The following is a 12,025-nucleotide window of genomic DNA, read 5'->3' as shown; positions in this document are numbered from 1 at the left end:
CCCACGTCTGGGAGTAACGTACACTAATACCTTGATAACGTACGCGTTCACGCATGTACTTATGCGTACACGGCAAAAGAACCGCGCGAGAGTTGCAGCAAGGGACGCATATACGTATCACATTGACGAGTTCCCGCCCGAGTCGGCGGTTGGTCGTTGCTTTGACAGCTCCTCGTCTCTTCCAGGTAGCGCGCGAGTGCAAGAAAGAGAGAGAGACGACAGAGAGGGGGTCGTGGCGACCAGGACAGAACGGAACGAGAGACAAGCGGATAAGGACGGAGATAAGGGAGCGTGGGAGAGAGATAGGCAGCGTGAGCGAGCGAAAAAGTGCGAAGGGAAAAAACGAGGGAACGAGGGGAGAAGATTATACAGAGGCACAGAGAGTCAGAAGAAGATGCATAGAAAACACGAAGGTACGAGAAGAAGAAAAGTGGCGGAAGGAAACGAGCAAGAACCGTTGATACAAAGAGAGATTAGAGAAAGAAGAGAGGAAACGGTAAAAACAGTGGAAAGTAACAAATACCTAGATTGGAAAGGTGAGAGGGGGAACTAAGAAAAGTACGGGAAAAAAGAGGAACGAGCGGAAAGAGTAGCGGTAGAAAAGAAGAGGAACGGTGGAAAAGGGACGGAGAAACCGCGTGTAAAAGAGGAACGCTGCAGGGGAGTGAAAGAGAGAGAAAGAAAGAGGGGTAGAGTGCTCGTATGGTCGGCTTGCCGCCTGCCGCGTAGTAGTAGCGTGCCGAGCGAGCAGCAAGCAGTGCTGAACGTCGTCGTCGTTTCTCAGTGTCGCCGCGGCGGTCGTGCCAGACGGTTCTCTTGTAGTAGTTTTTCGTGGTGCGCGCTCAACGTTCCGTTTCGTTTCGTTCTGTTCCGAGCGCGTTAATTTCGGTGCAACGTGCGACTTGTTTGGATTAAATTGGATTAACGTATACTCACACAAGGACGTGTCTCCAGAGGATTATCGATTCGGTGGCAGTCTCGTATCGCTGTAAGAAATCATCTAGAAAATCTTCTAGGGAGAATAGATTTTTGAGCAGCTTGTCCAAGGATATCAATATTCAGTAGTGTGTGACAGTAATTACGACCTTATTGGCGGTCCTCATTCCTCGTTGCGGGGCACTTGTCGTAGAAAGGATCAGAGTTTGAAACATGCGTGAACGAGGAAACGCCGCACGAAACGAACGGCAGACGCGAGTTTGAAAAGTGTAACGACGCCAAACGCCACGTGCTACACGGGCGCCATCGCAGGCTGAATTTTGAATTTCGCGCGATACATACGGTGAAGTTTGGTTACCGTGGACGGTCCTAACGCGTTTTTCTCAGTGAAAAATCGTGGTTATTGGTGGTAATCTCTCTCGTGGCCGTAGAACACGGCGGGTGGCACATTGTAGCGTGTCTTGCGCCGCGTTTGTACAAGTGGATTTAACCTTGCGATCGAACACGTGGATGTACGCTGTCCTGTCGACGATGTCGTGATTCTGAGCGGCTAAGCTGTCTGCACGAAAATTCCAGGTTAAAAACATGTTTCGTCATTTTGACTTTCATCGCTTTGACTGATGTGTTTGCCTCAGGGTTATCTATGGTGTTATGTATAAGTAGCGTGCTTAATTATTTCTGATTATTCATTGTTGTTCATAATTATTCCAACATTTGTGATTCTAATATATGTACATATTTCTTTTCTTGTATGAATTAGTAACTCTAGTATATTTAACATATGCATCCTCTAGAAATGTATCATAAAAACTGAACTTTTTCAAAACAATACAAGAAATCATTTTCTTTTTCTCATATGTTTGACTAAGGTTAATATTATAGAATATACTACTTATATATACTCTAAGATTCCAATACTTACGAACAGTAGACAGATTTCGAAATGTAAACAACAGTCGAGCGTCGTTTATTTTCATGTCAACTAGCAAAAATATAAACGGAAATGATATTTATTTATTATGGTATGATTTTATCAAATCATTCGACACTCACGTACGCTATATGCATCGAGCTGTCAAACCTGGTTCTGTTGAGTGTCGAAAGTGAGGTGATAATCGTATTGACTTATCCCAGACCTAACCTAGATTGTGAAACCATTTGTTTTAGAATATTTCCCACAAATCCATCGTGGATGCTTGTACTGCAATTTCAGCGTTATTTACGTTTGACGTTAGATGCTATTTTAGATCGTTATCCTAGATAACCATCACTGTATTACTCTTATCGCTGGCTCCGTTATCACCTGACATTGGCGTTACATGAATATTACTATAGCAATAAAATCGGTGTTCTAAATTCAAGGTGACATAATTTATTCATTAACCGGAACAAAGAACAGCTGTTAACAGAGTATTCTTTCGAGATCTATCTGAAATTGATAGTGGAAATCTTTACGAATCAGATATTTATGATTGTCGTTATAGTGGTTACTTCACTTTCTTTATATGTAGATATCTAATAATCGGGGTTTACTTTAAAACACATTTATGAACCTTACAAAGGTAAACATTTGAGACTGTTTCCTTCTTTTTTATAAATATTTTTTGGGACCACTAATTATTAGAATTTTGCATAAACATTAGATTCAAATATTATATTTATATTCTACTGGCTTTTAATGTTCCAAAATAATAATAATATTATAGGAAATAGTGTAATGAAAATAATACTAATGTAAAGAAAATAATACTACTTTAAAATATTAGATTAAAATAATTAGAATCAGAAAATAATATCAGAACTTTTATTTAAAACAGTTTATATTGTATTTTATTTGTATTAGATATTATAACTTTAAAAGAAGTCAGCAATGAGTAAGCAATAAGTAAACACAATGCAAATGAATCTGTGGAATAATGTCGCTGCTACTGTTAAGAAGAGTCCATTCGGTTATCTAATGCTGCTCATTATTGTTTGAACAATAGCTAATTTTAATTTTACTACTGTCGTATAATTATTCTTCATTGTCAAAGCATGACTGTGTCGTTCGGTATCATTATATTACGAAAGTACGACGAGGTATATTCAATTTATGCGAAGCTTCCTCATTAATTAGGTAGTTCATGCATATTGACTCGTATTATCATTGATTTTAAAACGAACTCAATTTGCGTTAAAAATTACAATCATCGTTTGTTTTGTTGCCTTGAAGATATTTATTTGAAATATAGGTCATAATATCACATATTCTCTTTAACAATAACGAGCATTAAGCTTTTTTTACAATTCTTTATTATCAACATTCTCATGGTAATCCTCATATTTATACTTTAGAAATATTATTTGTTAATAGTTATCATCATTAATTGTTCTAATATTTTGCAAATATTTTGGACGAATATTTTACGTGCATTATATCGATTGTCATAATTCACCAAAGTTTATGCAGACTACATTTCAACAATTTAACGTATTCTGCTTCGAGAAAAAACAATCGATACTTCGCTTGATTGGGTTAACCTGAAAAAGATTGGAAAATAACCGCTCGTATCGACGGAATAAAAAGGATCGTGTTGTTTGCGACGCAGTCATCCGCGTGTAGCTTTTAAACGAGTCGAAGAGAGTTGCTGGCTGGTCGCTGTGTAGTGCGCAGCAGCGACAAACGGTAGTAGTGGTTCGTAATCGGTCGATTTATCGAACTGCCGATCGGTATCTGCCGACGAGTCGTTCGGCGAGTATGCGCGATTCTCGAAGGCGAAATCCTGATTACGATTCTGTTCAATGTCGCAATGACATCATCGAGGATCATCATCCTCTTGGAATTCCTTGCCGATTAAATCTGCACGCGTCAATTGTGACCCCTTGTGTTGCCCGCCTGTGACATGTACCCCTGGTCCTACATTTTCCAACCACGAAAAATTTACGTGCATAAAGATGAATAATCATTTTATGATTTAGATTTAATTAACTATGTCATAAATGTAAAACGAATGTACATACTACGTTTAACATTAAATAAGACCTCGACATTTGTATTCGTTAATACTGTAAGATTAATTGATTTTAATATTAATACCTATTCTTTGATGTGGGACTAAGACAATTAGAAACGCTAAAATGATTTACCTATAAAATTTACTTCTACAATAGATACAAAATTGATTTCTTTTATTTGCAGCATTATCAATGACAAGAATCGATATATGATCGAAACATTACCATTCGAAATAAAATTCCTTTTACGTTGTCAAACGGAAGCTCGTTGATTGAAACCGCGGTGCTCCTGTTGACCTCCCTTTCCGCCATCTACCGCTATTTATCGCTATTTATCGCGATCTATCAAACGTTTCGAACGAACCAGATACAGAGTCGACAAAAGGGTCTTGATGTCGACAAGAGTTCCGGTATCGTTGTAACGTACGGCCGTTCCTATTCCAACAGTGTTGTATTCCTTGTATTATCGCATAGAAGGGGTTCACATAGTCGCACAGAAAGCGAATTGTCGTCGTGTCAACTGCGAATGATTGCGAAACTAAAAAATCCAGTGCCGCGACAATGGCGCGTAGCCGGTACTTCATCCGAGCCAGGGGACCGAGCTATTTTCTGCGAGTCAAAACACACGCGATGCCGATGAGCAAATTTTGCGAACGTGTCGCGCTTTTAATCAACGATAGACCGTGTTTAAGATTTCATAACACTTGCTATGCGATGTGTTCGTATGCTATTGTTCTCGATTATGGTATTGCAAAGACACCGCATCGAAGTCGTAATTAGAGGAAGTTCTATGGATGGTTAAGTAAGAAGGTGAGGAAATAACAAAGACAAAATTAGGCAAATTTTAATCGACCTTCTCAATATATTTCGTAAGACTAGTGCAAAGTCGTGGTAAATAAGAGATCAGAGATGAAGGATTTATGTATCTTTACAGTATGGACAGTCATGTGGAGTAATAAAATAGATACGACCAAACTGATAAAATTGTATAAATAATGTAAGATACATGGAATTGCAGAGCGAATATAATATTTAACGAATAAAATAAGTAATTTGACAGGTTTTTCTACATGTTTAGTGTTTGAGTGGAATGGTGAAGTGTATGGACACGAAGAATAATTCTTGAAGACTACTTTGAAATTTAATTTATAGATAGTGATATTTATACTACTGATATTTCTAGGTCCTATGTGAAATGGTGTCTTTATTTTCGTAATAGAAATGTTGTCTATTTTGCCAAAGTTTACATTTCGTTGGAGTTTATACGAAAAGCAAGCTACAAGATGGATTCTTTTTTGTAAAGAGTTACATATTATAGGTAGCGATTGCCACGACCGATCGAATTCTTATGGGAAACACGTGCGAGCTACCGTGGATGGGATCACGAAAGTATTTCTTCGACCATAAATCGTTCTTACGTGATGTTTCCGGCGTGATCGACAGTCTGCCGACTTGTGAATGGCGGTCGGACATTTATCACCTCCGAATAAACATAATGCGCGTGTGTTTTCAGACTGTCGAGTCACACAGATATTTGTGTTTGTCGTAAGACTTGTACCGAGGACTCTCGTCTCGTCTGTGATAAGATTGTGACTTCGATTTTTCTCCACATTTTTCTCTTTTTTGAAACACACCAACGGTTATCGATCGCTGGAGATTGAAATAATTGGAAAGCAAACGAGTCTGTTATCGTTTCTCGCTAAAAAAAGACGCATTTGAATTTTCTTTCGTTTACTTTATGCAATGGTTTGGCGAAACTCGTATTGGGTCGTTCATATATATTCACAGATCGTTATTAGCCGATCATGATTTTACAAAGTTTCGAAAATACAAAAAAATACTAAAATACTAAAATTTTTGGTCAGCTATTTTACTTTTTCAATAGTTTACATTTAGATAGAGCCCAACGCAACTTTCGGTGCATATGAAAGATCACGTGGACAACACGTGTTGTTTGTCGTTTGGGAAAGACTACGCCCCTTCGATGTTCTGTTCCGCGCTGCAGCCTCTGTACACCCTACCGCAAGGAACTATGTTTAAAATCGCTCAGTCTCCTCCTTAGTTTCAGTACGTTCTTCATGAAGTATTTACAAATGCAAAAATTCTTTTCATTTAACTTTTCTTCTATTTGAGATTACTCCACTTTCGTTATACGTATATTTTATAATTCGTACATGATCTAGTTCGTAAAACAACGAAACTCGGCAAATCGTTTGAGAGAGCAGTCGCAGCGTCCAGTCCCTTTGATATTCCTTTACGATTTCATTCATAAGATCGGTTTGAATCGCATTGATCGAAAGAATGAAATCTACCAGTAACTCATCGAATAAAAAGAAAATGCTGGAGAAAACTATAAAAAGGAAACAGTTGTAGGTACGTGTAATCACGTACTCGCGTGGAATTCACGTAAAATAATCTCGAGTGACTGTGGTGAAGATAGCAGCCGTTGTTTATAGTCTCATGCCGTGCTGGTATTCATGATCGGAGATCGCGCTTTTAATGATGAGATTCGTTTTTGCCGCGGTTCCGTGGAAATACGTGGTTGGCATTCGTGTCCAGCGTCTTCGCGAAAAACTACATCGTGATTCACGATACACAGCACGATCCTCATACCAGCGGCTATAATCGAAAGGAACTTCCGATGCAAGACATTGCTAAATGTTTCTTTTCTTGACGAAGTGTAGGGACGATTAGGTTTGGAGCAGGGGAGGTCGATGTGTGAACGACTCAGCAGCCATACTGATCGACTGTATACGAGTGGTAGGTTAGTTTGAATTCGATTCGAATTCAATTACGTATATTCGATGTCCCGGCAGCAATCGAGTATTTATTCTTGATTGCTGGATAAAGCTAGGTGTAGTATAAATTGATAATGCCAAAACTATTCGAAGGAAACATTGTTTAGAACATTTTGATCATTTGGATGGTTTCTTGATGTCTTTTACGTGGAATAAATATATCGACTCAGTATGTTTTTCTTTCCTCGATAGAAAAATTGTTAATGTTCATTGGTCAATAATTAGTTTCTAAGTGACTGAAGAATAGTAATGTCATTTTCGAATAAGTATACCGCGATAGTTATAAATAGGTATTGTAGGAAAGAAGCTATTTGCTATCCACTGATTTATGATCGTAGCCAATAGAACTTTCTTCGATTTAAATGGAAACGCTGACTACGTTCGGAGAACCTCTCGGAACACGTCAACGCTTTCAGCAACGCTTTGATGCATCGCGTTGAAAAAGCCATGAAACCTGTTGAAGCAAATAAGTACACAAGAAACAGAAGCTGTCTAGTATCATGTGATTTACAATCGCAACCAGTACAATTCCTCCTCGATTCGAATGGAAACGCTGTATTCATAGAACCTTTTACATCGTAATACCAATACCGATACCATGCTAAACTCTGACTGAAAAGACATCTCTTACAAACTCAATAACTTACGAAACACAATAATATAATATTCTTTTTCTCACGAAAAATCATCATCGACAGCCCAGCCTTTCAAATAAGAATCACTCAGCTTTATTATATAATATAATTTACGAAGCAGCAGTTTGTTCAACAGTCTCTAATTTACAATTACGTTGGGTACGATCTCTTCGATTCGAACGGAAGCATCAATCTCGCCGCGAAGGAAGCCCTTTCAAGTCGATTACTACGACGTTTTGCGTCGCCAACGCGTTTCGTCTTCTCCCTTTTAAGCTTACTTCCCTCCCGCGTTCTGACTGTCATTTCTACTAAGCTTTACGCGCCTCTACAGAATCGACCGCATCACCGGTCATGATTTACATCCTGCATTTATGACGCAATGTAAAATCGCGCTGAAGTTTTCGCTGACTAGCGGACGCAGAGCCAGGAGCGGTTAAACGCCTTCTTCTCCTTCCGTGACCATTCCTCTCTATTTCCGGTGTTGCGCCTCTTCTCACGCACGCGTCTCTCTTTCACTTGTATGTCTCTTGTAGTATATTATATGAAACACGATATTAGTTAGGTTGATCAACAAGTTCTATCGTCAAATTTTGCTTGTATATTTGCGACTTTACTCGGAGGTTTCTACAAATGGCAAGTACATTGTTGAATTTAGATGATAATTTATAAAGATGTGGGCTAATATTGTTCTGTAACAAAAAATTGCAGACAATAAAATTTGTAAAATATAGCTTTCATCGTTTTCTTCGTATGGATTGATAGTTCGACTAGATTTTTACGAAACTTTGAGTCAGAGGCACTGGAGGAATAATTTAGCAATAAAAATGAAAAATTCTGGATTTTAAATTGAATTCTTTAAATTAAATTTAAATGGAAATTCTGGATCTGGATTTTAATCCTTAAGTCCGGTTGCTTCCACAGATAATACGTCCCTGTATTATAACTGAGATTGAACGTAAAGGATTTTTGGTTATTTATGTTCGCATATCTCGGTTTTGAATGGGATTACCGCTTGGTTCTGCTTCCTTTCGTGTTACGAAGTACGTACCGTCAAATGGAACTTGATAATGCCGAGGAAATAATGTAATTACTTATATAAAAATTCTAAACACAAAAACATTTTTATTTCGATTCTTTTTATTACTTACTATAAATAGTTTGAAAGTAAAATATACAAAATTTTCTCGGATTTTATTGAATATGCCTTATCGAAATTAGTCTTTCTTTATTTATCTAAAAACGAATTGTAAGTTTTCCGATAATTTAATACAATTAATCGCGTGTAAAAGGTTTTCAAATTCCCAGTGAGACGGTCGAATGAATCGTTTAGCAGAAATCGAGGTGAAAGGCTTGCCTATCGTTCGGCGTTGCATAAAAATGATTTATTACACAGTCGATTGTACTCAGTGAAGAAGATATCACATCGACATTTTATATGCAATGCCGTGTTCCCTGCGCGGCACGCACCGCTCGCAAAAATGAGACGTCCGTTAATTTTTATGGAACAGCGCTGACGATGACTGACGCAGAGAACGGTTAAAGCGCATTCTCCTCCGTCTATCTTTCAATGGTTTATCGTATGACCGCAGACATCTGTATATCTAGCAGTACGATGTATGAAATATTTATGCGCAACCCGGCCTTTATTCACTTGACATCAATGTGCTTCCCCCTTTTGCGATGCGTTGGTAGCGATGCGTCCACATTATCGGATCGAACGTTCGTATACTCGCCGAATAATGCTTTTGCGTGCACGGGTTTTTTTCTCTTCTACGATAAAAACCTCGATGTTCCATCGAGATGCATTTAATCGTTGACGTTCAGAGGAAAATAAAAATAAAAATATGGGGTGTAACATCGAGTAAGAACTTGATATAGGTAGGAAGGAAGAAATGGTTATTGGAGTGATGGAATTTTTTCGTTGTTTGTTTATGTTATAGAGAATTGCATGGCTAGATATTTTTTTGTAGAGCGATGATTAGTGAAAAACAGAATATTTGAAATCTTAGATTTTATTCATTTGTAACATTTTAATGAATTGTATGCTACTTATATTTGCATTAAACATCGAGACATTTAAGTAAGTATTATTTGAGAGAACGTAAGAAATATAAAACCAACAGTTACACATACGTATTATATGTATACGTACTATATACGTGTACATAAATAGTTTCAAATCGATTGCACGCACATTATATAATATTGAACTATCGTTTCGTCGCGTTTATATTTCAATATTTTAATGCATATATTCGCGAGGCATTAAGTCCACGGCTGGCAACGCACCGTTTAGTTTCAATACTTTTTCCTTTTTTCCCTAGTAACAAGCGACTTGCGGTATGAGGTTTAAATATGTTGTAAATTCTTCGTTCAACTGATAGGTTTATCGACAAAGAAGAAGGCGCGCGGTGCATCTGAATGTACATACACGTCAGTTGGACGAAGTAATTTATTATTTGAGAAGTATTCGCTGTTAATAAAGCCCGGTACTATGTAGGAAGCTAAGCTGTTCGTGAACGCAAGAAACAATGACTAAAACGATGCAAAATTAACGAGCCTGTTTGAGCAACAAGAGTTTGGAACTGACTTGTCGTTGTCGCTGATTCTTTTTGTTTTCCAACAACGTGATGGATATTAATAGTTACGCCAATATAGTACTTCTTATTAAGGAATACTAATAAGTCAGACTTATTATCGAAATTGAGAAATTTCAGTTTATTATCGTAAGATTGGTAGATGAAATTTTCAGGTATATTTTAAGAATCTAAATAATACATACTGTACGATAAAACTTTTTAAAATGATTTACAACCTGATTGATAAATTATTATTATTTTACATTTACATATTATTATTTTATCGAACCACATTGACAGCTTTATTTTTTAAGTAAATTTATACTAAATCCAACAGGTGTTCTAATACTTATAGCCGACAGTTTACAGGTAAAGTCGACTCTGTCAATTTTGTGACACGTTAAGACATTCAGTGACATGAAGTTTACAAATAGTAGAGAAGTAAGATAGAAGTACAGTTATTAAGCAATCTCGTTCATCGTCTTTCACTGAAAAAAGCGCGGCTCGATATACTCAGCACCATTGTAAACGCATGGTTTACTTATGCGTGGCTCTCGATGAATTATAACCGTGCAAAACTGTAGCTTGACTTTTATCTTTTGAAAGCATGCTACGCTTTCTCGTGAATCATATTTGTTTTCCAGGCAGGGTTGGGATATACGGGTTCGGGTACAATTTTTATTCGCACGACTGATTTCGACATTGCGGAACGTTCGACTTCGGGACGCGGAAAGGATACTTCATCATCGTTCACGAAACGCGTGCGCGCTCGCGCGGTAACACGCGCTTTAAAATTATGCCTGACGTGTCTACTACTTTCACGTAGAATTACATAGCCGAACGAGTTCCGTTCGACGAGCTCTCGTATGTAACTCGCGTGGCTCTTGCAAAATCGAAACAACGATTCGCGGGACACGTAAATGTCGCTCCCTTTAGGGCACGGTTATGATTCTCGACGACCTCTTACTTTCGCTACGCGCGGAGCGAGAAAAGTCTCAAATTGCTCCATTAGTTACTTGGGAATTATCATTTCGCTACGGAACTGTTGGATAGGGAAAGAGGACGCAGACAAACATATGACTAACCGCTTTGAATTATCGATTTGTCTTCGGTAGAAATGCGCTATTATAGTATTTTTAAGGAATAAATCTTATTTGCTTTTTACTGAAGGTTAATTTAAATGATTCAGGAAATGAAGACGATCTAATAGATAATAGGAACGATAGATGGAGGTAAACGAGGAGTTGTGATAAAAATAGCATTCAGAGATGATGTTAAATAAAAAATATCACATGCTTTATTACATAGAGTGATTCATGAAAGTGTTCAAACATTTATTGTAGGAAACTTTGATGGTTATATTATGTATATTACGTATATTATGTATATTATGTATATTATGTATATTATGTATATTATGTATATTATGCGATATTATGTATATTATGTAAAGCTTGTTGAAACTTCACTAGCATTGTAATGGGACACGGCTATTAGGATTATGTTGGTACATTTTCGAATTTGTTTCAAATATTACTGATACCTATAATTATGATAACTGTGTTCGATCACAGTGGTGATAAAATGTTCATATTCTATTAATAATTCTAACTATTCTAATAATATAAAACATACGATACATTCATCAAGGATTTTCATTTTAATTGTTGAAATATTTCCACGGGTATATATCAAATTCAAAATAACAAATCATAGAATTGCTCGTCGAATATCTTTGTCGTTTGCTCAGTCGTGCACAGAAGTGGCTTCGGAGGAAATTGAAAACAATTATAGACAATTAAAGAGCGAGGGGCTATTGTCGCTGCGAATGAAAGCTTTCTGTCGGCAGTCGTGCATGAAATTAAACAAAAGAGGAAGCCAAGAAACGGACGGGCTCCAAATGATGTAGATACTCGTGAAAAACATTGTCATCATGATTTTCGGGTCACAGGAAGTCTGGAAAGTGTGGGCCGTTTTCCTTTGATAGAACAAATAATGATACCGCGATAGCTATGTCTTCAAATCTCTATCATGAAGTAGGAAATGAAAGTATTTCATGATAGGACTTCCTGTATTTCGAGAA

The 12,025-nt window shown here is 37.4% G+C and overlaps 1 protein-coding gene across 2 annotated transcripts in view; it reads left to right on the top strand.

Moving 5' to 3' along the window:
- The first annotated feature begins 732 nt into the window (after positions 1 to 732).
- Positions 733 to 12,025, top strand: part of LOC126869345 (rho GTPase-activating protein 7) — a 349,000-nt gene continuing 337,707 nt past the window's right edge. The window contains exon 1 of one of the 2 annotated variants that reach the window (XM_050625732.1): positions 733 to 1,512. The gene's annotated coding sequence lies outside the window, so the exon portion shown is untranslated. The remainder of the gene's footprint in view (positions 1,513 to 12,025) is intronic. The other variant, XM_050625733.1, reaches the window with a different exon arrangement.

Source organism: Bombus huntii, chromosome 9 (assembly GCF_024542735.1).
Source record: "Bombus huntii isolate Logan2020A chromosome 9, iyBomHunt1.1, whole genome shotgun sequence".
In the NCBI taxonomy this organism is placed as follows: domain Eukaryota; kingdom Metazoa; phylum Arthropoda; class Insecta; order Hymenoptera; family Apidae; genus Bombus; species Bombus huntii.
Note: the sequence above shows the minus strand (reverse complement) of the source record. Positions and strands in the feature narration are given on the sequence as shown.